Source organism: Nyctibius grandis, chromosome 15 (genome assembly GCF_013368605.1).
Source record: "Nyctibius grandis isolate bNycGra1 chromosome 15, bNycGra1.pri, whole genome shotgun sequence".
In the NCBI taxonomy this organism is placed as follows: Eukaryota; Metazoa; Chordata; class Aves; order Nyctibiiformes; family Nyctibiidae; genus Nyctibius; species Nyctibius grandis.
The window spans coordinates 9196401-9221566 of NC_090672.1; the positions used below are offsets into that span (position 1 = coordinate 9196401).

General features: G+C 47.1%; 1 long non-coding RNA gene across 1 annotated transcript; it reads left to right on the forward strand.

The window, feature by feature from the left end:
* Positions 1–4299: 4299 nt before the first annotated feature.
* LOC137670510 (uncharacterized) lies at positions 4300–23170 on the forward strand. Its single transcript, XR_011049304.1, has 2 exons — positions 4300–4556; positions 21574–23170. It is a non-coding gene; the product is annotated as an uncharacterized lncRNA (long non-coding RNA).
* The last annotated feature ends 1996 nt before the right edge of the window (positions 23171–25166 follow it).

The window sequence follows — 25166 nt, forward strand, 5'->3', positions numbered from 1 at the left end:
TGCTGGAGTGGATTTCATGGACTGAAGCCCCCCAGGGAGGGAGCATTACAGTAAATAATGTTAGTGCATTTGTTTAATCCCTGGGGATTGTGGAATGTAGGATTAAAGTGGGCTAAGGGGATTTCCCCATTGACAGCTGCTCCTCTGTGCACCAACACACACACCATTTTTTATATGTAACTTGTTCAGCCTCAAAGAATTTAAACTGCATATGGCACTGTGCATAACATGACTGTTGTTTCCACATCTGGTTACACATATCTGTCTCCCCCAGTAATTGTCTTTAATAGACACAATTGGGGATGAGGTAGTTGTACTAAGAAGAGACATAGCTCTGTGTTTGAACAGGAAACCATTATTTCTGAGCTTAATCATAGCTCGTTAGTCCTGTGATTTTCTCCTCTCCCCCGTATACACACAAGCACACATGCTTTAAATATGAAGGCCCCATTTATGGTGGGGCGTTCATCTTGTATTAACAATTTGTGAGAGGTGCTTTGGACGCGCAGAGCCTTGGCCAGTGAGCAGAGAACCAGACCATGTCTGAGAGGTGACCGGAGGCTGGAGCTCACTGGTGTTACGTGGGTGCTTGGAGCTGAACAACCAGGTTGCAGTAAAGGTCTCAGGACTTCAGTTTCTGTAAACCCTTAATGGACTTGGCTGCTCAGTGTTCCTGCAGAGGTACGTGGGGTCAGGCCAGCTCCTTGCAGTACATGGTGTTTGCACATTTCAGAACTTTTAATCATAAACTTGCTATTCCTATTGTTCTGATTAAAAAAAAAAAACCTGCCTCTGGGTCTCCAGCATGGATTCGTATTTTCAGGTGAAGACCAGCGAATTTCATCCTGTGCCATCAGTGCAGTTCCAATTATTTCACTCACCACATTGGCTTCAAGTTTAACTTCTTTGGCAATCCAGTCTCTTTGTCAACAAGGTCTGATGCTGAAATACCAAGCTGTTGGCTACAGGCCACGCTTGCTTACATGCTGCTTAGTACCACATGCTGGAAAGTTAACGAATCAATGGATCTGCTTGCAGAGAAAGGTATTGCGTAAGCATAGGCGGGATTGAGAAAGAAAAACTCAGATTAATGCATGCATTCAACTAGACCAAGCTGCATCCACAGGGTCTCAGTGTGCCCCAGTCAGCAACATGCAGTCCACTCTCCCATCCACAGAAGCTCCCTCCTGACTTTGGGGGTATCACACCAGTCTTCCACTTTGTGAAGCCTTTGTGAAGACCTATAAAGAAGCTACTACATCTGGTTCGTGGCTCTTGTAAAGTTTTCGTTTTTCCAAACAGTGCTATTTTCAGAAGTGATAGAATCTATTGTTCCATGGTTATTGTTCTGGGCTATTGTTGGTCTAACGTTATTAATATATTAGCCCTTTGGCTGCCAAACGGCTTGAAACAAACTGCTTATGTGTATTTTTAGAATTGTGAAAGTTGTGATGCTTTACAACTTGATACGCTTGTGATTACATCTGAACTGAATGCAGAGCTAATCCTCGTCCCATCTCCCATCCAGGCAGGGGCTGTAGTCATCTGCACACCATGGAGAGCAGCCAGCAGGTATTTGCGAGAGGAGATGAAGTCCAAAGACCTGACCTTCTCAGGTACGGAAGTACCTCCTGCCAAGGGAAGACTTGCCTGAAATGTGCCTTATCCAGTTACCACCAAAGCACTGCCAGTGCCGTCAGTGGGTGTGGGAGCGGGCTGCCAGCAGCTGAGCACATCCCGTGGGACTGCAAAAGAGCTCCCGCTGGGCAAAAATGTTGTGTGAAAGTCTTGCCCTGCTCTCAGGGAATTTAAGAGGCGCTTCACATCAGTACCAGTGGGGGCAAGAAGAAGGCAAGAGGCAACATGTATGAGGCTGCTGAAAATAGCAAAGCAGACAGTTGGTGAGGACATCAGCTAAGCAGTATGCCATCAGCTTAACTAGGAAGAAACTTCTCCATTCCCTCGCTCATGCTCTTCCTTCCATACAAGTAGGTACATTATTTGCTGTGAATTTCTTGTGCCCAGCATTGGTCTGTGTTGTTAGGAGCAGCTCTTTGATACAGCCAAAGAGTAAAAACAGTATTTTAAAAAAAAAAAAAAAGGGAATAACTTGCAGTCTCTGTAAGAGTAACAGTCTCTTAATTTCTAAAAGCTGTTGAGGCCTTTTCTCGTTCAACCCAAGTGATCTCTACAGCATCCATGCCCCTTCACCAGAGAAAAGGTTAGTGTCTTTTACACAGTTTTTGGAAGTCTTAATTTCTACCTGTACTCACTGAGCATCATCACTGCAGAACAAATTCCTGGGTGACACCATTCCAGATGGTCAAGAAATTCTTCATTTCTGTACCTTCTGCCAGTATGTCTCATTTCCAAAATGCTCATACAACTTCTTCCTTCTTTCTAACCTTTTTGCCCATGGTCCATGATTCACTTTGCATTCTACTGTTGGTTTTAAACAACATGTTCCTTGGCTCTAAATATTCATCAGGATTCCAGCCAAGGAACATGTTCTTCTGTGTCGAGGATGGCTTTGCAGTGTTGATCGAGAGGAGCAATTACACGACAGATCAGTTCAAGTTGTCTCTGTCTGATTCTATCCACACAGGCCAGGTAGAGTCACTTGCCGCATCCATAATGATGCTGGTACCATAAAGCTCTGAGCATACAAAGGCTTCTAGTGCAGCCTGCGTACACGTGGCTGTCTTACGTGGCTTCTGTGTAGACACAGGAAAAAAAAATCCAGTGTAGGCAGCAGGGATGTGCATTTGTGTCCTTCTCAACCCAAATATTTAAAAGCAGAGTCCTCTGGATGCTGTCTTTGATTTTTCTTACCTTTAGCTCCTGAAGCCCAGTTTGGAGCTTCTTGCTCAGCTGCGGTTTTCTCACCAGGTACAGAAGATATGATGGAGGCGTTCCCATGCGTTGGTAATCCTGTCCCATCAATGCAAGCTCATTCTGGTCTGCATCTCTTGTGGGCCTGCTGCTCAACTCGATGGAGCTGTGTTCCTGCTGTGATCTTCAGTGAACATCACCTTGATTGCTGACATCTCGCAGGAATGGTGAGTGATCTCCTCTCTCTTTGTAGGACAAAACCTTGCAAACCATTCCTATGTTTCTGGTGGCTTCAACACGCTGCTGGACTTTTCACCTGTCATGCTGCAGTAAGCCGTCCAGGGGTATGATCATGCAAAGAACTGAAGCTCTCTGTGGTATGTGTGTGTGTTTTGTCCCCTTTTCCACAGTTTGGTGTTTGGAAGATCTGTAGCAAAGATTAAAGGGAGGTGCAGTAACTGTCCAACCCCCTATAAGCTGTGGGCAGGGCCTGCACATGCTGCGTTGGTATCCAAAGCCTGTAAAAGTACGATTCCCACAAGTTCCAGGAAGCTCAAAAACATGAGGCAGGTGCAGATGTACAGAGGAATAATCTAAGAGCGAAAAGCAGAAAGAAGGAAAATTTTCCTTTTCGTGGCATTTCAGCTGTCCCTTGTGACTTGACCTCACTTCACTGAGGGCCTGGTGGTATTTTCTTAAAACACTTTCTTAACTGAGTGTGTGTGTAAATGAGTGGGTCTTTACAAAACCTTTATAGATTGTACACATTGTGTAGCTGTACTGTGTGCACAGGTTTTCCCGTCATACAGATGTGTTCACCCAGCCTTACTGGGTGTGTAAATGAACAGACACCAGACACAGAGGAGGGTAATGTCCTCCGACAGCCCTGCGACAGAGGCAGGGTGTCTACATGGCTGCTGCAGGAGAAGGCTGGACATACAGGGACACGTATAGGGACACGTATAGGGAGATGCTGGCTATGAGCAGACGCGGAGCTGTGCGGAGGGGGTGCCGCCGCGGGGTGATCCCGGGTGATTCCCAGGGCTTGCAGCGCGGCCAAGGGGCTTCCAGCGTTTGCACCGGCGCAGGGGAAGGGAGAGCCCGGCAGCCGCGGCTTCGTCGGCTCGTCCCCGCGGCCGGCCAGCCCCGCCGGGCCCGCTCCGCCGCGCATCCCCCCCGGTCCGGCGCCCTCCCGGTGCGGCCCCCGCCCCGCGCCAGCCGCGGCCGGCGGGGAGCGGCCGCCAGGGGGCGCCCTCCGCCCTCGGTGGGCCGCGGGGCGCGCAGGTCGGCGCGGCTGGGCTGCCCCGGCGGGAGGGGCGCGGCGGCGGGCGGGAGGGATCGGCTGCGCGGCGGCGGCGGCGGCGGGAGGGCGGCGGGAGCCGCGGCGCCCGCTTCCTGCCGTGTGCGGGGCCGGCTGGGCCGGCGGAGCGTCGGGGAGGGCAGGGGGTGGGGAGGGCAGCCCGGGAGAGCCTCCAAATGTGCCGAGCTGGGCTGCAGCGGGAGCTGCCCGGCGCAGGGGTGGGGACTGGCCGCTTCCTTAAACGGCGCGGGAGCGGCGGAGCGGGCCCGCACCGCCCCGGTGCGCCGGGCTGCCCCGACCCTCCCGGGACGCGGCCGCAACACGTGGAGTGAACTTTCGAGGGATGTGTGTCTGCCGCCGGACAGAAACTCCGCCGCATCGGGATTGCGCCTTAATGTTGCACGGAGCAGCTCGTCTCTGTCTGGTTTGATGGTTTTTGGGTGTTGGGGTTTTTTTGGTGTTTTTTTTTTCTTTTTAATTACTGCTTTTGAGTGTTTCGTTTTTGTTGTTTTTTTCTCTTTCGCCTACTTCTCCTCTGCTGCTTGTTGGGTCGGCACTTTTTAAGCTCGCTGGGGCAAAGGCAGCGTTTGAAAAGCCGAGAGAAATGTTGCAATGTCCCTTGTGGCAACGAATTTTTTTTTTTTAATTTTGCCTTCTGCAAGGGCAAAGAGGAAGGGTGGAAAAAAATCCCAACGTGATCAATACCAGCTTAAATACCGTCTGCGAGCAACGGGGCTGCGGGAGGCAGGAGAGGGGCACCGCGGTCGCCCGCTGCTTCTCCCCGAGTTCAGCCCGAACCCTTCCTGGGCGTAATCCCGAGGACCTGCGGGTCTGGGGAGGGGAGGCGGCCGCGGGGTCCCCCCGGAGCCCCTTTCCCGTGCTCCCTCCTCACTCAGAGCAGGTAACGGAGGGGATCGGGCTGTTTTGGCCGTTTGAACCGTACGAAGTTCCCGCAGGAGCAGGATCGAGCTCGGCGGTGCCGAGTCACGATGCGCTGCGGGGCCGAGCCCCGGGGGGCCGAGCCGCCGAGGTGCGGGGCTGGCTGCGGGGTGTCCGCGGCTCCGGGAGCCGGGGCCGGCCGCCTCGCCCCGCCGCGGGCCGGGCCAGCTCGCAAGTTCGGGGAGGGGGCGGCGCGGATCGCTGCTTCCCCCGGCCGGGGCGGTGGCTGCTGCCGAGGGGGGTGGCCCCGCTCCGGCGGGGTCCCCGGTGGCCCAGGGGCGGGGGCCGGGGGCTCCGCGCTGGCGGCGGGCACCGGCCAGAGAGAGGAGTTCAATTAAAAAATAGTAATAAGAAATGGCAGCCTGCGCCTGATGGGCGAGCTGAGGGCTGGGTCTTTGCGGGCGAGATGAGAGGTTTGTGTCTTCAACTGGCCTACAAAGTCCCAGTTCTCGGCTCCCAGGACCTGCCGGGCTCGCAGCGGGCGAAGACGGAGCGCGGCGGCGGCGCCGCTCCGCCGGTTCGCGGGGCCCGGCCCGGCCCTCGCCCGCGGGCCACGGGCGGGCGGTGCTCGGGCGGCCCTTGCCGGCGTGTCCGGGACCGCCGCGTCCAGGCTGGGGCCGGCGGGTGCCCCCGGCTCGCCGCGGGCGGGCCGTAGGGAGAGGACGGAGCCGGTTCTCCGCGAACCGTAAGTGCATTTTGTTTTCTTCCACCTCTGAAAGGGCCTTAAACGTCCGCGGCTTACCGGCGCTGGCGGCCGTCCCCGCGGGCCCCGACGTGCGCGGCTGCCGGCTCGCAGGACGCCGTGCCCGGGCCTTGCCGGAGCAGCGAGCGAGAGCCCGGGTTTCGCTCCTGCAAGGCCATGTGCATCCTTCTCACCGCTTTCACTTTCAGAAAACACATCTGTTTTCTTTTTGCTTTTTCTTTTTTTTTTTTTTTTAAATAAATCTAGTCACATACTAAGTGGCCCGGCTCCCCGTAATTCTCCTCTTATTCACCCAAGTGCTTTTATTCCCCCACTCTTCCGATGGTCCTTATTATTTGTCCTCGATTTTGATTCTGTACACTGCGCTTCTGGAGACACTGGTTTGTGCTCGTTCTTTGGGCACAGTATATATACAACTCTGTGTGTGTATATTACTGTTTGCTTATATAGCGCTGTATTTGTAACTTCTGTGCCCTTCTGTGTTAGGTTACATTACATTTTAAGTTCTCAGAATTATTTTGAGGGTCCTCATATTTTTTTTTTTAATTTATGTAGAGATGTTTTTACCTCTGTCTTGTAAAGTCAATGATATTGACCTAGAATAAGGAAAAAGGCCAAGCGGCAACAGTATTCTCATGGCTACGGTCTATAAAAGCAAATGGAAAATTAAAATCTTCCTGTGTGTTTTTTTTGAGCCACTTAGAATTTAATTCTCTCTCTGATGTAGCATTGCAGGAGTCTACATTCCGCATGTGTGTACACAGACATATACACACTCCACACAACTTTTATGCTTTGATCCAATGATATTTTTGCAAACAAAACCCATTTTCAGTGCTACATTCTGTAGTATTTGCCCATAAAAATAACTATATTTACTTAGTGTTTCACAATTAGGAAGAACTTGCAGATGGTATTAGAGACCTCTGCATAATTTTTTTCTTCTTCAGCCCTCTATACCCAAACATTTTTGCACAGTGTACTAAAACGTGTATTAATAGCTATTCTTCTGACATGCGCGGGGGCATACAGACCTTGATATATCTGAATTAATTCCTGCGTGCAGTCCCTCGGTTGCCCCTCTGACTTCAGGGACAGCAGGCGCGGTCAGGTTTGCCTCGGGCCTGTCCTCTTTATAAACCTATTCATAAATACTTGTTGGGAGCTTTCTTTGAAACCAAAATTTAAAGGAAATTTTTTTGCACGTTTCTTTTCCCCGCATGCCCATTTTTCCAAAGTCTGTCTAGTGGCCACAAAAAGGAAAAGTATGTGAAAGTAAGGAGTAAAGGCAAAAATACTGTTACCCTTTTTGGAGAGAACGCTGTTAAGAGACCGTTCTGCTGGCCTGTGTGCAGCCCTCTCCTCCCTGCAGATCTGTAGCTCTTAACGAAATTAATCTGCAGTGAAATCACAGAAATCTGATTCTAATCATCCGCCCTGGAACAAGACGGAGCTACAAGAAGACGAGCGTAGTGTAAAAATACTTTAAGCACGCGGAGCCGTATCATTAACATTAAAACCTGATGGTGTGAAAGGGGGGAATGGGGAGCAGGTTTCTGTGCCTCTTCAGCGTGCTCCTTCCAACTTCTTGTGCAACTTCTTAGGTATCACCGGCGAGCAGCGATTTTTGTTGAGGTTGTTTGTGTTGCTGTTCAGGCTTTTGGACTAGCTGGTAGGCTAAACTGAAGTTTTCCCTTTCATGGGAGATTTTCTTAATTGTGGTTTGCTTTGTAAAGCTGGGTAAACTGCTGGGTTTAGCTTTTGCCAGGTTTAACATAATCTGGAAATTTTTTTCCCCACAATAATTGGTTTCTTCCCGCCTTTAAGTAACTGGCAAGTTTTGTCCCCTCAAAACCCTATTTCGGAGCACTCCATGGCATAATTTGAGTTACTATCTTTTGATATGAGTGCATCATTCAAGATGCAGTTGAAGTCTGGCTGCTGTAGGGAGTGAGTGCTCAGCACTTTATGGTTATCAGGATTTGTTAAATATGTTCATTTGAGCTTCCAACTCCATAGTGACTCTTAGAATTTTTTTCCTTAATGGCATTTGCCAAGGTGAAAGGACACGTTTTTTCAAGCAACATTCATCTGTTTGAACTAGCGTGGATGTAGTTGTTTATAGCTGCTAGAACTCTGTTGACAGACTTGCTGATACTAGGAATGTATTTTTTTCTCCATTCATCTCCATTATTGGCGATTATTTAGATCGTAGCCACACACACCACATTGACGGGCGCTTTCCAACTTCTGTTTGTGCCCCAAAGAACGTACAGGGCAATGCAGATGTGCTTCTCAGCATCTGTTTTACACTGTTCAGTTTAAACATTCTCTCTGAATTAAAGTTCAGGCTGGAAGGGAACATTCCCTCATGCCCCAAATGACTTTTTGTGGGTCAGATTACAAAGTAAAAATATTTTATTTTTAAATAATATTGCTCTGAAGGCTGGGTTGGGGGTAGGCCACGGTTTAGCACTTTCCAAATGCTAAAGAAGATGGTTCAGGCTTCTGCTGCAAGTTGTGGACAAGCTCTTAAATTACTGTTTTAGCTGTGAAGTTTTTATAATGTCTTTTGCTCTCTGGGATGCAGACTCAATTATTCCCCCCGCTCCCCAGTTAATAATGGGGCTTTGTTTTATTTTCACTTCTAAACATTATGCCTCTCTTGCTAGTCTTTCTGTGTGTACAAATATGCTTTCTTCGTCAGTCAGACTTGGCAATACTTAGGCCACACTAAACTAGTTCTGGGCAGTACAGCAAGGCTCTCGCTTTATCAGGGCCTTTCCGGGGAAGTTTATTACACTGTAGGAGAGACATTTTCAGCCTTCTGAAAGAGTTGGTAAATATTTGGCAGGTTCTACTCTTTCAACAAAAAAAAGGGGCCATATTTTATCTGTGATAAGACCTGAAAGAAAACTATCTAGGCATTAAGGGCTTGAGTTGTTGGGCAGAAGGGTGGGGTTCGTGCAGGATATTCTTTGAATTGCACTGAGTGAAGTCAAATGTTTGCCTGCAATTTAGGAACCGTGGTTCCTCTCTGTTTGCAAATAGAGACCTTCAAGCCAGGGCTGCGTTTTAAGTTGCAGGAGGGCACAGAGCCTAGCAAGTCTGCAGGGCTGCAAATTTATGTAATCAGGGGCAGGTTAGATTCAGACCATGCCTAGTATCGGCTCTGTTGTTTGGTACAGACCTTTCACAAAAGCCTGGACACGCTTGTGTGAGAGCCTTGCACCCTTGGTGAGGACTACATTTCATGAGAGTGAAGCTTCCAGCATACACCCAGCTTGCAGACGCTTTCCCCTCCGCTCTTGGCCCCATGCGCAGATGGCAAACCCCGAGCTTGGGGTGTGCTCTGTGCCAGCTCCCGCTGCAGGCCAGCTCTTAAGCACACAGAAGCAAACCAGACGTGGAAGAGAATGTGCTTTTCCCTTCCCGCTGCTGGCCTGCTGGAGAAAATCCTTCCAGCTCCTGCTGATTTCATCACTTCCCTTCCTGGGGACCCAAAAGTGACAGAGGGGAGAGGAGGAGGGCAGGAGAGCCCCGAAGGGGCTGCAGGGTGGCTTGTGCTGGCCCGCAGGTGGGGACACCCCTCTGAGGCTTTGGCCCCTTCCTTGCACCCTGAGTGACATCCCTGTAAAATGAGAAATATTGGTGGCAGCTGCAGGGCTTTCACAAGGCACAGCGCTGTCTCCCTTTGCCGGGTGTGATCGTTGCTTGGTAGAGGGGTTTCTGCTTTCTGCCTTGGGGGAGCGAGTGAGAAGGGGGTGTGTGCCTGTGGTGGTACTAACAGGAGGATTACAGCTGCTGGGATCCCAAAGAGGGGAGTGTCTGATGCTGGGGTAGGGAAACCCTTCCTTGCTGAGGGCAGAACAGGTCTTTCAAATCCCATCGCCAGTCTGCACATTCACATGAAAAGCGTGGAAAAGAAATCATGTAGCTGCAGACTGAAGGAAACGAGCCAGGGGTGATGCTGGTCCGGAGATGGCTTCCTCTTCCCTGCCTAACTGATGGACTATGGATTCATGGCATATTTCTTTAGCACTGAATAATCAAAATATTTCCAAGACGTTGCTTGGTAGATTTGGTTTCATATAGACTTCATGGTTTTATTTGGCTTAGTGGCCCATTGCTGTAGGAGGGGTCAGCCTGTTGGGTTTTTTCCCTTCTGTGGCTGCAGGCAACGGGCCTTTTGTTCTTCCCCTCCTTTGGCAGAAAGTCCTTCACGGTGTCCCGAGCGTCCACGTGGGTGGATGATGTGCCCACATTCCACGGCATCATGCAGGATTTGAGTGTTTTCCCAATACAGATTTGTTAGTGACACCATTTATAGGTCCAGGACTGGAGTCTTGACTCCTAGATTGTGCCTGCTAGTGTTGTCATTCATTATTATTATTTTAATTACAAAGTGTCCCATCTGACCAAGGCTTTGGAGTCTGGCTCAGACGGTTACAGTACAGTACTCAGCCAGTCGCAGTGCGGATGACAGACCATGGAGGAATGCACGCTGCTTTGGGCGTTATTCTGGGGAGCAAACATTACCCTGAGCTGTCTGATCTGGTGAAAGGGTCAGTCCTGTACAGCTGGAGGCAGGGCAGGGGCTCTTCCCGTCCTTCTCCTGGTGAAATCTTGATTAAACGAAATAGTGACATACCAGTTCCTACAGCTGTTTTGAATCTCTCTAAATGCACTTTACATTTTTTTGTAGTTCTAAGTATGGAATTTCCTCAAACTGTAAAATTTGAAAGCAGATTTCATTCGGCAAGAGCTCTCTGCGTGACAACTTTTAAAACATGGTGAGGAACACAATTTTAAACACTTTAATTTAATTCAATCAGCAGCCTGTAGGAACTAATCTCCAAGTGGCCCAAAGGCCTGCTAAAATTAGTCACGGGTTTATGTTTTTGGAAAAAAATGGAAAAAAAATCTTTAGGAGTGTCTCTGTTGTTTTAGAAAGTACAGAGCTATTGAACGCGATACTGTCAATAGGGTTAAATTCAAATATGCAAGTGTAGTCGTTTAAGGAATAAATTCCAGAAGCTGTTCAACGCTCAGCTTCGTTACAGAGTGACGATCAGGTTGGGTTAGGCAGAATTGCCGTATGCTGAAACATCTGGTATAATATCACATTTCCCCAAAACGGAATTTTCTTTGAGAGCAGCAGCAATTGCTGATATTTGAGAGGGTGGAGCTAGCAGCAACCTACAAATGCTGGAAAATGAATTAAGAATTTATAGAGTGAAATATTGAGACTTTGTCAGGAATCGTGATTTTGATTATGATCTCTCGTTTAAAACATCAGCTCATTCTGAGAACTGGGACTTTCCAGGCTGCGGTGACGGGCAGAGCAGTTTACACTGGGGCCAGGGGCTCGGCTCCTTGGCACTTGGCTTTTTAGTCTTTTGATGAATTCCAGTGAAACAAGTTGTGGCGAACTGATTTGGAGCTACGGAGCCAGAATGTGCATGAAAAATCTTGTATGAAAAGAGGGATTGTTTCATAAAGAAGAATTTGAATGTAGTTCAGCTAAAATATGCTCAATTTAAAACTAAATGCTATTTTGTATTTTAGGAAAGATAAAAATTTCCTCAATTCTACCGGTATGGGTGTATTTTACACCTGAAGGATACTATAAAAGTAGATCTGAAGTCTCAGTTGCATTTAAAATGTTTTTTTAATTACAAAATCTGCTTTGATTACAAAGATATTTTGTGTAATCATGACTTCATGTGTTAATTTTGAAGGAAATATTTCTGGAGGAAGAAAACATTCCCATGCAAATGTAACAGTTGTACAGAACAAGAAACAGAAAGGTGCTTAATCACAAATGAGCTTGCCCATTTTAATTTGCTTTGGACCATAAAACCAAACAAATAATGTGATTTGTGAAAAAACTTAATCAGTTATTTACAGTATACAGTTTTCTTCAGTGCTGTGGATTATTCAGCAATACAGATAATGGTATTTTACATATTGCTTTCAATATATAAAGAGTGTATGTTTCACACAAGCTATCGTATGCATCCAAAAATCAGCTTGAATCTACATTTTAAAACCAACTTACATTAATTTTTTAAACAATTCACTGAGCAACGAAATTCAACTAACTGAAGCTGAATTTCTTAAATCTGAGTTAGTGAAGAGCTTCCAAAGCTTCATCCAAAATAGATTGTAACAAAGGAGCAGAACTTCACTGAATCATTTCACAATGTTTGTTAGCTGCCACTCCAAGTGCTGCACTGAGATTAGAATTAGGTTACTCCAAGTCTCAGCCTAAATTTAGCTCCAGCATTCACATAGTGCACTCGCTTCATTAGAAGAGTTTGGTTCCATGTAGCATATTTGAGCTAGTTTTGCATCTCCTTGGGGAATAAATTGTAGCCTGAATGGGAACATTCAGACACATTTATGACATGAATGCTATATGCACTCGGAGGTTCTGTGTGCATTCAGCCTTTAAAACTATCTCTAGCCTCCTTCCAGGGCTTTATTTAATTTCTGTATCAATGGCCATTAAGGGCAGTGAGACACAATGAAACATTTTTTTTCTGACAATGGTTCTTTGCAAACATAGTAATAAGCTGCTCACTTCAGAATTTCCACCGGAGCGAACTCTTTCTCTCCCCAACCCAGCCCCATGTGAGCAACTGCACTTGTGTAGCGAGTTGTTTCACATGCCCCAAATAAAAATGTAATAAATCCAGAGTAAGGAAAATGCTTATGAGCCAGTTTAAGGTGTTATGTAATATCAGTTACATAAAGTTTTGGATGTCTTTATACTTTTAGCTCTTATTGCCTTCAAAAAGAAGGCAAACTGTAGTTTCATTTCAAAAGATCTGATAGGAGCTGAATCTTAAAATATAAATTGGGCTTGTAGATTGTCCACAGAATGAATTTACAGCTCTCCAAAGAAACGGCAGGCGTGCCCATTGCTAAATAAAACACCTCCTCTAAGCCAGTGGAGATATCCTGATCTGCACCAGCTCAGGATTTGTCCTGTACTCTATTCTTGGTGACTGGTAATGGTTTTGGATGAACAGCCACAAGCAATTTTTAGAGCGGTACGTTAATAAATGTTTGGAAATTCTGTAACTTTCAAACCCTTTCTAACTTTGAAGTGCGTTTTCCAAATGGAAATTTTTTATAACTAGCTAGCTACCACTGTTACATTAATGCTGAATTATGATCAGTTGCTTGCAGGCAGCAAGCACAGGTTTAAGTGCTTAAAAATACATATAATGAGGCTGTCGCAAAGCACAGGGGGCTGTGCTGTAAGTTGGTGTAAATGGGCGTGAGTGGTGACTGCAGTGGAGTTGCACTGATTTGGTCCCCCTGAAGTCCTGACCTGATGGGCCACAAACATATGCAGTTTTTAGAGACCCAGCTCGTGCAGCCAGGGCCTCGCCGAGGAGGGAGGATGTGCACGAGGGCTACCTGTGCCTCACTTGTGGCCTGTACAGCGCAGGAGACGAACGGGATGGATGTGGTGACTGAGCTCTTCTCTCTTCTCTCCTTTCCCCCTCAAGTAAATCCACACCTAGAAGGAAACACTTTAGTCCAGGTGAAAGAAATCTAGTACATCCCAATACAGCTTCCAGAAATAACCTCCCACCAGAACGATTTCCACAGCAACTAAAGATATGGCCAAATACTTTTTTTTTTTTTTTAATGAAATTTGCTACAACTTCACTATTCCAGGCATGGCTTTGAGTGTAAGCTGCACTGCTGAGCTATTACCTGACAGCCAGGAAGCAAAAGAGCTGAAAATAAAAACGCAACCGAGTACAGTGATTATGGTGACTGACCTGAAGTCAAATGAAAAAGAGCACCAGGGAGCAGGGAGCAGGCAGAAAAGGCACCAGGTTTCCACACTCACATATTCTTGCCAGCCGGTCCTGGTGCCTGCTGCTTACAGCCTGTGATGTCCGTAAGTCTGTCAGGGCTGAAGGAAAAATACCTGAGTATGCCCACGGGAAGTACTCTGAGTCCAGCTCTACTGAACTGAAATCTTACCACAGCATGGGTAGGAGCAAGGCCTCTTGTTCATTAATAGTATTTTTAAAGGAATAGAATTTCCCCCTTTCCCAAGCATCTCTGTACTCTCCATGCAGTACTGAATGGCAGTCATAACCCTGGGCACCGGTAGAGATTTGACACCACCTCACTCTCATTAAAAGTGTCTGGCAAAATGGTTCTTCATTCACCTAGGCTGGAGTTGAGTTACCTTTATCTGTCTAAAAAGTGGGTCTTTGTGGACCAACATCTTAAGCAGAGGGCAACATAGTTTAAAAGCTCAAGGTCACCATATTAGTGCTGTGAGAAGAGTGAGGGCACCCGGGCTCAGCCAGCCATCTCTCTGGGGACTGTGGTTTTTTCTCTTCTCTGGTGTGCCCTGGTAGCCAAAATAGGCGGTTTTCATAAATGTACTGGCAGTAAACAGCATGTGATGGGGTTAGGAGGAGCAGACAAATGTTTATCAATTACTGTATCTGTTTGCTTCCTCAAAGAAGCTTCCTTCAGAGCCACGTGCCTCCTCTCTTGTAATCAAATCCTGTGTGCTCTCGGTTGTTGAAAATTGATTTGCACATGCTATGCTCTAATTGAAGTCTCTTGGCTTGTCAATATTAAATGATTTTACTGGGTGAACTTGGGCCATGGGTGTTCCCCGAGTTCAAGATGCTCCAGCTGGCAGTGCACACGGGTCACACGCCTGCCTCGAGAAGCGGCTCTTGTCCGGTCCATCCAGCCTCCCCAAGCGGGGATTTCCTTAGTCATAAAAGAGGCAGTTGTGTCTTAAAAAAAAAAAAATAAATGAAGCTTTCACATCCCTGTCTCCTCTGCTTGCTGCTCCCTGGGGAGTGAATACAATTTGACCTTCCTGAAATTATTATGAATGAGGAATAAGCCTTTGCTGGAAAGGTGGAAAAGCGCAGTGAAAAAAAAATTCCCAGGATCATGTACGCTGTGGCTAATGAAATGTGAATTTACGTGACCACCCATAGCGGATGCATATTTTATGCTTGAGTTCTTCCATGTGATGAATCTCCTGCTAGGAGGGGCAATAGTTTTAATGATGTGCTTCATATTTTTTTTAGCACTTTGTACACTGCTCAGACATAAGGGGACTAATCCCTAAAATGTACAAATGAAATGAATGTAAATTCTTACCTGAAACCCTGTTCAGGCAAAGTAAAAACTGAGCCCAAAGCTTTCTAAAAGCTTGTGAATGATAATAATTAGCTCATGTTTTAATGCTAATACATTCTGATAATATACATACTATTGTAATACCCATAATCAGTATTGGTGGGAACATGGGGAGAATAGGTACAAAAGTTGTAATTTAAAAAAAAGTCAGAAACCAGACTTTGGGTGAATTCTTTGAGTGTATGACCACAGGAATATTCTTCTATTCTTTCCACTTATTGAGCCTCAAAGAACTGGAAAATGGGGAGCTCCAGAATACCTGACAGATCCACTTGAAGCTCCAGGTCAGTAGCATGCTTAAGCACATGCTTAACTTTAAGCATATGATTAATCACAGCCCTGGTCCACAGAGTAATTAAACATGTGCTTATGTACCTTGTACAGCACAACACCAGCCTGCAGGCATTCTCTAAATACTGGTGTGCCTGAGAAAGTGGTGAATCAGAAAGTGATTTTTTTGGCTGGAGTTTGGAAACGAGCTTAAAAGAGTGAGTTAGGCACCCAGGTCTCATTAGATTTGAATAGCTATGGAAAAGCTGGCCTTGTCAGCAGAACCACGTAAGTAGCAAGGTGTGGCCATTTACTTTATGGTAATGCCTTAGTTTTGTTTAAAGTGAAATGATTTTAAAATCCCTTTTGCTTGGCAATTTCCTGCTGTTCTCCTATAACTCTTTGCTTCCCTTAATGCTGGCCAGACCAGATTCTGTTCCAGCAAAGCCCAAGCCGAGCAGCCTCTGGCTGGCAGCTTCTCTCTGAACTCGCTGGTCAAAGTTTAGGTGGAATCAGAACTGGAGGCAGCACTGGCAGGGTGATGCCAGCAGCACGGCTGCTGTTGCTGTTGGTGATCAGTCCAGGCACAGAGCTGCGGTAACACACTCCTCTGGGACCCGGCCGGCATCTCTGCACTGCTGCTGCCCACCCGTACTCCTACTGACCTGCTTGGGTTTCTCCAGCACTGCTGTGCCCAGGCCATACCCTTGGGCTACGGCTGCACTAGTAAACCCAGCAGCTGATGGCTGTGTGAGCGTGGTCCTGGGCAGGGCTTTGGCCTGGGACTCTTCCGACTGATCCTGGATATGGTCTGAAAGTCAGCGTGGGCCAGGGACCATTATCAATCGGCTGTTTGGATGTGGGCCACCCCCTTCTTTTGGTGGCTAAGAGACTATATTAGGACAGCTGTGGCCAGACTGGGCTGGTTGGCCGTGCCCTGGTTCATTTACTAGCAGTCATGTAGCCTCTTCTAGCCAGAGCTCCTCCCCTGGTGTTTTTCTGCTAGCGTTCTCCCTTCCTGTCCCCCTCCTTGTGCCAGCCAGTTTAACACACTAGTTGTCACACCAGCAGCTCCCTTCTGAGTTGCTCTGGGTGTTTTTTGCCAACACGCTCGTCTGGCCGTGCGATTTGACCAGGCTGCACTGCCATCCTCTTCTTTGCCAGCCTGAGCCAGATAATGGTCTCTTGCCACTCAAGGTGGGTGTAATGCAGCAGCCTCTAGAAGACTTTTTGATGACTAATTGTTTTATTTTATATACTTAAAGTCAGTTAGGTGCTTTAATTTCATTGTTCTCTGAGGCCTCTGCATATAAATGCTCGTGAGCTCATCACAATGAGGCAAGTCAGCGCAGCATCAAACGTTACTATTCGAACCACTGGCTCCTACGTTGCTGAATGGTGGGAGGCTCGTTTTCAATGCAGCCTCCATGGAAAGTCTGCGTAATGTGTGTGATTATCCAACCTTGTCATTTTCAAAGGGACCCAGTCAAGATTAACTGGGCCTAAATGTACCGTCTCCTAAAAATAACTCTGGCTTTCCAGCTCCTCTGCTGATGTTGGGGGTGGGAGGGAGGAGAAGTGACACTCCCAACGGAGGATTGCAAAGGAAGTGAAATGTAAAATGCAGGTGGCCAAACCCACCCCTTGGCAGCCCTGCAGGATGGATGAGCCTCCATTAGTGCTCAGGTGTCTGTTCACTTTCGGGTCCCCTTGCAGCCCATCCTCTTGCACATTGGGTCTTCCAGGGACTTGGCTGGAGCCGTGGACAGGAGCTCAGCGTGCCGCGCGGGGCTGGGCAGCTCTGGCTGCTGGAGACAGCAGCAACGGGGATGGCAAAGCGAGAGATGGCCTGCATTTTCCTAGCGTGTGTATTTTTGTTTGCTTGTGGTGGGGGAGACTAATGAACCCCGCTGGCATGGGCACTTCTGGTGCATGTTTGGGCCTGCACAAAGGACGGCCCCATGAGAGTCATAGTGTGTGCTGGCAGCACCCACAGCCAATAACTGCCGCTCTTGGTAACTTCTTCACGGCTGATGGCATTTCCCAACGCCGGGTGCAGTTGTGCTGTGCCGCAGTCTGTCGGGGGGCAGGACCGGCTGGGATGGATCACAGTTAGTCACGCATTTGTTCTCCTGCCCTGCTCAGTTAATATTTTTCTTGAGGAGCTCTCATGTCATTTTCAAGATGGTGATCAGCCCAATCTTGGTTTTGAGAAAAAAAATCTGACACGAGCCTCTTATCAGAAAGTAACCCCCACCTGTAAGTGGTTTCTGGAAGCCTGCTTTGCCAGCGTTTCTCCAAAGCAGCTCATTAATTTCAGGGCCACGTTGGTATCAGTTATTTTCTTGCCATTGTGTCCACTGGCTTATGCACCTGAAGTCAGCTTCGGGTTTGGGAAGTGTATGATGTGTTTTCAGCTGCTCTGAAGGCAGCCCTTCCTCTTTTTCAAGCTACCTAGAGCCAATGCTGCTGCCAGCTAAAACCAGAGGCTGAAGCTCTTGTCTGGGCAGAGCAGGATCAGTTAAAAGGGCCAGGGTCTCTCCTGTGAGTGGGTGTTATTCATTTGGTAATACCAGTCCATTCCAGTTGAGGGTCTGTCCCTTTGTTTTGTGCATAGGACAATTTGTTTTCAATTTTTGTTTCTGAAAGGAAACTGTCAAGACAAAATTCACACTTAAAAAAATGAAGGGAAACAGCCCTTTGTCCATTTCTAACAATCCACTTCGATGACTAAAGCTGGGAGAATTCTAGAAACTGCAATCATTTTTTACCTTCAGTTTGGCTTTGTGCTGTTCTGAGTTTCAAATCCAACACACCAAAAAGATTTCAGTCCCAAATCACCCTGGTAACATAACATCAGTGTAACCTAGAGATCTGTGCTCTGATGCTTAAAACCTGGTTGTGCCTTACCTAGAAGTGGTCGTGGGGCGGCAGGGAGCTGAGAGCAGCTCGGGCAGTATCCCCTCTCCTAGCACACGCAGCCCCATGCTGGCTTTGCTGTTCGAGAAGGAACACGTAAAGCCTCCGCCAAGGGGGTTCCCTGGAGCAACACACACCCGTTCTCACTGGAATTTGCCAACGACCTGATGCCAGTAAAATAAAATCGGGGGTGAGACAGCCTACCCAGGCTGAAATCTGCATTGACTCTGATTACCTGATTTTCTGTGCCTGGGGTGTGCTCTGTCTGCTTGTGGTGGGGTCCTGGCTGCTAGGGAGGTTGTGGTCTCCCTGGGCAGGGGCTCATCAGATTTTTTCTTCTATGTCGGTACAACAGCAAGTACTGCAGGGACATGGTCCTTGCCTGGGGCTCCTTCCAACTACAAAAAGTTGTTTATTGTCAATCCAAGAAAAAAGAAAAAAAAAAATAAAAATAATAACAGCATGCATCTCATTTTTAGTCCTAAAAACTACTTGATGCTCATTACAAAGGAATTGATTCCTTAAATGAATGAAGCAGCCGTGAGTGCTGCTTTCAGTGTGGGACTGCTGACGCTCTGACTCACGCTTTGCTTCTTGCCGGCTCTGGCTTTTATGCTTCAGTTAGGACACCATCATCAGCATTCAGAGGGCTGCTGTCTTTTATTATTATTATTATTATTATTTATTATTATTATTATTATTATTATTATTATTATTATTATTATTATTATTCTGCTGTTATAATTTTTTCAAAGTTGCAAATAATATTTGGATCAGAATCATGGCTTGTGTTTTATTACCAAATCAGGCCATAGGGTTTGCTTTCATTTGCCTTGCAAGCCTTACAAGAAATTCTAAGTGACAATAAGGTGTGGCTTTGTACATAATGAGGGTGTCTCGGGGTGTTTTGGATGCCAGGTTGCCTGCTACTGCGGAGCGTCATCCCTTGTTAGGACGGGCGAGGGTGTTTTGTGTTGTACATGGCTGGGATCTTTGTGCCTGCCCCAAGCCCCGGCATTTCCACCTGCCGCGTGTCCCTGGAGATGGCATGTTTGAACGGCAGCAGCTCCGCACAAGATGCTGCTCTGCGTGGCTGAACGGGGCAGCTCGGCCCCTTTGTTTTGGAGCTGACTCTGAACACACCGGCTGAGGCCAGCGAGCGCGTGGGCCCAGGGAGAGGGGCAGCTGCGCCCTGCGAGATCGCTGTGCTGCCACTCGCATCCCACCTCGCAGGTTTTCAGAGATACTCAACCGCTCCTGTTCTTCCTAGCCTGCAACGGGGAACGGGGAAAAGGGTCCTTTGCTGGGGGACACGATGGCTTTACTGCAAGCGAAAAAACAAAGAAGAAAAGCCATGAGAGTCCTCAGGGCTTCCCTGCTCTGCCACAAACACCCTGGAATCCCTTGAGCATGTCACAAAGTCCCTCTCAAAGGTGACAGCTTGCAGGGACGCTTGCAAGCCCACCACAGGGATGGGGCCCATCCCAGCACCCTACAGACAGAGAGTTCACGGGGGAACAATGGAGCAGAATTGTGGGAATCTGCCTATGGTTTCTGTTGAGTCCACGTCCATCAAAATTCAAATTACTGATGAATTAAAAGGAAAGTGTTGCTCCTTGCCCTGAGGACATGCTGGGCTGGGCTGGGATTTCCAGGAGGACTTGTGAGGGAAGGTTGAAAATTCCCAGCCAACTACTTGGCACCTTTTTAGTAGGGAACATATAGATCTTTTTCAGATATTAGTTAAACTGAAAGTTGTTGAGAAATCGGTAGTAATTCCCTAATTAAAATCCCAGCTTTATTAATAAATTAAAAGCAAGTGCTTCTGCAGTTGGGCAAGTGGGTGTGACCCCCTGGGTGCCATGGCTGGGCAGCTCTAGGCACCCTGGGGATCGCGGGTTTCGATGCACAAGCACAAGATGTGCGGTGCTGCCTGCGCAACGGGTCGGTCAGGGCCAGGGTCTCTGCCAGTGCTGCGAGTGCCAGTACCACATGCATTTGCAGGACAAGGTGTTGCTGCCTTTTGCCCCAGCGGTTTGGGGTATTTGAGGGCTGCTTGCAGCTCGCTGTGCCAGGCTTTGTTTGACGGCATTTCTGCCGTGACAGACGAGCCATCTGGCATTGCGCTGAGACGCAGCGCGGTGTTTGCTTAGGAGGGAGCCTGCAGGGATGACAAAGCAGTTCCACACCTTCTGCTGGCCGTGTCACGGCTGGTCACCGGGGCTGGGGCAGTTACTGGGCACATCAGCAAAGCTGTGTGAGCCAGCATGAGACGGCACAGCCATGCTGGAGAGAAAGGACCCTGTCAGACCTCTGCCCTCCTAGGGATGGACTGAGCGGCAGCAAGAAAAATGAGGGACTTTCAGGGGCAGCTGTGTTTTACTAACCCAGTCATAATGCCCCTAAAAATCCTTATTGTTCTTGCAATGGTCAACTGTGACCTCCAGCACGGAGAGGCCTGGAAGGAAGGCACTAGTGCTGCGGGCAGGGCAGGCCTGCCGTTGGGAAGGCTTGCTTGCAAGGTGGAGCAGTGTGTCAGGCTGGGGAAAGTGTTCCTGTTGGAGCTGAAAAGATGTGGTGGTGTGAATTGTGGTATGGAGCGTGTACTTTGTATGAAGCTCAGGGCATGAGAACTGCAACACAAAGTGGGGGAAATGAAGCAAACCAAGAGCTTTCCCTCCCTGTCGTGTCTGTCTTGCCTTTCCCCCACCAGACTGAAATGCAACTGAATGCTCTCAGCCCAACCCCAGGGAAAAAGCCCCAACCCAAACCATTCCTCCTCCCCCTGCCCAATTCCATGTTTTACTCCTCTTTCAGCTGAACTGCTCCAAGTCATTGCAGGTCTCTGCTCATCCTCAGCCCCTTTCTCTGAGCTTTAGTTCTCTCACTTTTCAGATCAGACCAGGATGCGGTAATTGCATGCAAAGAAGCAATTTGTTAAACAGAACCATAATATTCAATTATGTGCCATCTTTATGCATTCTAACACTTCATTTGCATTTCTGAGAGCTTCTATATGTTGAGTAAAAGTTGTTATTTTCATTGAACTCTGCAACAATGTTCAAAAGATTTATCCTTTAATCTACCTAGGGGTATGGGTAGTCAAATTAATCTGGCCCCACAACAGCAACCATCCCTTTTGCACTGTCTGGTTGGATTATTCATTACCTTTCTGAAAAGGCTTTCTTTAAGGCTTTTATAATGTTTATCAATTAATTGATGTGTTTATCAATTAATTCTGCTTTATATGCCTATGCCAATAGATTAGAAATGCATGCACTTTTTTTTTTTTTTTTTGTTATGACACTGACTACATAGACGTGCCTTTACATGTCACTTACCTATTTTTCATTGGGTTATATGGCTCTAGAGCAAGATTTATTCACTTGTTATTTGTTATTCTCAGGAGCATTTCAACTGCTTTTCTTAAAGCTGAATTCTGTGTAAACGAGAAGTGACTAGAACCCTGAACCGAGTCCCAGGTCTTGCTTAACTTTGTAAGGCACGCTGACGCTGCGCCAGTTAAGGTATGGTATGAACCAGGAGCCGTACCAGCTGCTGTGGAATGAGCGTGTCCACGTGAAGTCATCCTGCCGTAGCTATTGCAGAATCGTCAACTGCTCTGTGTAAGCAAGCCCTAAAAGCCCATCCTTGTCCCAATGACCGTGTGACTAGATAAGGCAAGACAATGGGCACAAGAAAGGCACCTTGCTATCAGTTAAGGATGGGTACTGTTCAACCAGCTGGGAACAAAGAAACTTGGGCTGCTCAAGGCCGCACAGGACTGTCCTGGGAGCGTCCTTCCCTGCGGGCTGATTCCAGGAACGTGCCACTTTTAGAACAGTTTATTTCAGGCCTTCTTGCTTTGTCACCGTTGATTTCTGAGACTGCCCCGTCACAGGAAGCCTCAGGCCCTCTGCTCCTCTCCATGAGGATTTCTTCATCTAGCAACTCTCATGTCTTCTTCTGATACTGAAGCAAGATGGAAGGGCTTGAATGTTTCCTTGGCAAGGTGTGTGGATGGAATTGATTTGTTCCGACTCTGGTATCTACCAGACCAACTGGGCAGAATCACCTCAGCTGTTAACAGGCCACAGAGCAGCGACCTATTACAGTGGAATATTCTTGGTGCTGAAAACAGGAAGATCAGGAATGAGGGTTTGTAACTTTTTTGGATGTGTTTCTATGTTACAATTTTTATCTTTAGTATCACCACCTTACTCAAAATAAGAATATTTATGTGTTAAAATAAACACACTTTTGCTCTGAAATACTGGAATATGCCTCCCCAGCTTCTTCCTATCTCAGCTCTGCCACTACGAAGAGAACCGACTCATGGATTTTAAAGTCAGAGGGACAAGCGTGAACCTCTACCAGAGGATGCGCACAGAGCAACTCCTGCAGTTCATCCTGAAGCCAGGGCCTTGATCAATGGATCTTTTTCTTATGTGCTATGGGAACTCTGCCTATATAAATGTCTGACAAGCTGTTCCAGTGCTTTATAACCTTGTGTCTTGTACCTTATGGCAAGCTGCACTTTCCTGCTTATGCATCTTGTACAGCCTCTGTGGATGAAACCCTTCATGTATGTGACTGCATGTGGTGAATAGAAGAGCACGGTGGTTTGGTGCTATTTTTATCCTATCTGTTCCCAAAACAGCTCTCCCAGTCATGCAGGTCATACACATCCCCTCCAGTTGCTGTACTGCCTGTCAAGAGTGGAAGGTGGGTGCAGCAGAGGTCTGTAGGGACACTTGGTACGTGGCCAGGGGCTTATGTGCAGGATCCTGCAGGTGGGATCCAACCCTGCCGGCCCCTCTTTAATACTGTAGGACATTCTCAGCGGACCCATGAGTCCGTTTCTCTGTGCCCAAGCTAAGCCGCTGAGATTTCAAGGTCAAATTTGGCTTGATTTTCTTTTTGCAAGTTCAGTGTGATTTAGCACCTCCAATTTGCCTTGGAAAAATGCAGAAATACCTAAAATAAAGGTGTTTTGAAAAGTACATGCAGGCAATCTTGGTTTTTTTCAGACTCAGTCTCAGGTGATGCCATCAGCTTCTACTGCATTTAAGTTCTGCCCTAGACTTCCTTGAAATTGCCATCCCTAGACTATGCTAAGCAGTATGAACATTAAAATAGACCCTACTGAAATAAAACACCCTGGTACTTGCATGCACACAATTCTTTCCCTGAAAAATGGGTAACAGTGGATGAACTAAACTGGAGCCACTATTCATACCCCCAGCAACTAGCCTGGTAACAGCATTAAAGCAGCCCACAAAGAACAGACCCGAAGCAGCAAAGAGCAAAGGTTGCAGGGTGAGATCCCAACAGGGAAAAGAAAAAAAAAAAAAAATCAAATTGCTCTTCAGGTACAAGCAGTTCTATTAATGTCTTTCAAGCACCAACGTTCCAGGCTGCAAAGGAGTCTCTCGCTGCAGGGGACACTTTCTGAACTGCCCTATAATATTATCAGCTGCTTTCAGTGCACAACTCCTGTCCAGAATAGTTTAATGTGGAACATTCAATCAAACAGAAATTGTATGTCAGCCACATAAATGGAATCAAACCGGTGCAGGAAATACATTTTGCAGGCAAATTTGTTGCTTTCTTTTTACTGAAGCCCTCTGGTACTTTGCTGTAGTTTCTGATGAATAGCTGCTTCACAGAGGAAATATGGTTGTTTAGGCAAAATTTCGTCATAATTTAAACATCTAATTTTCAGCAAGACTGAAGAAATCCAAGCTCTCAAAGAACCTTTCACTTTAGCAGGTTGTTGTTGGGCTTTGTCTTTTTAATTGGACCAGAATTGGCCATGTTTAACTATGCGAACATTTGCAGGCTTTGGTGGGAAAGAGCAACGTCTCTGGTGGGACGGCTGGGCCAGCCTTCACGAGAGCTGGACCCTGTTCTGGCCCAGTTTGTATTGCCTGGTGTTCAAAGGTTGATATTTGGTACTTTTTAAAGAGGAAAACCAAAACAAACCCATAGCAAGGTGAACAGACTTCCCTGAGCCTCAAGTTAAGCACACAAACATCAGCTGATTTAGGATAGCTGACTCATGCACGTGCCTTTCTCTGCAACATGGAGTTTGAAAACTTAGGTCTTTGTAGCAAGATTCGTCTTCCTAACCTGAAAGCACAGCAGATAGATAGAAAGCCCTTTCATTACTGAGGCTGATGCTGCTTTATATGCATCTTCAAAAAAAAAAAAAAAAAGGTACATGCTCTTTCCTGACTATTAAGAATACAAGAAAAAAGATAATGGTATTCTGGGTAAATAATGCTGTCAGGTGTAACGAGTTAAATCCCACATTATAACTGTCAGTAGTGCTCTTGACTGTTTGTCATGGTGCCCGTGACTTGACACAGTGTGACAAACACTGAAGGGCTCCTTGATGACTTGTGTACCTGCAAAACTTTCCCTATTCTAAGGTCATATTCCTGTAAACTTCACTTAGTGTCTCTGTACTGGCTGGTTCTTTACGCTCAATAGCAGCATGTTCATAGACGAAGAATGCAAACAGAGAAATTGAGAGTTGTAGCACTCCAGTGTGTAACTTAGGGTACTGGTAAGCCCATGGAGATGAACATGATGCATTTATGTATTAATCTGCAATTAAGGGAAGGCAGGGAAGTTCCCTCTGCACGCTCTCAGACTCCTCAGGCCGCTCATCTGCCTCATGAGCGAAGCTGAGAAGTACAAGGATTCACTGCGCTCCTGAATCTGTGGCTGAGCAATTTGTTTTCCCCTTAAACTTCCTGTGACTTTTGTTCAGCATTTTTGAAGGAAAAATTAAAGAAAGACTTGTTGGTTTCTACAGTCTACAGTTTACAAACACACTCCTAGTGCCTCCACTTTTGATGATTCATTCACTTCTCCCACAACAGGCTGCCATCCCCTAATTAGTGCCAGCACAGACAAAAGGCATTTTTAATCATTACATAATAAAGTGGAGCAGAAAAGGACTAACGATACAATAGGGTCCAGTGACATTTC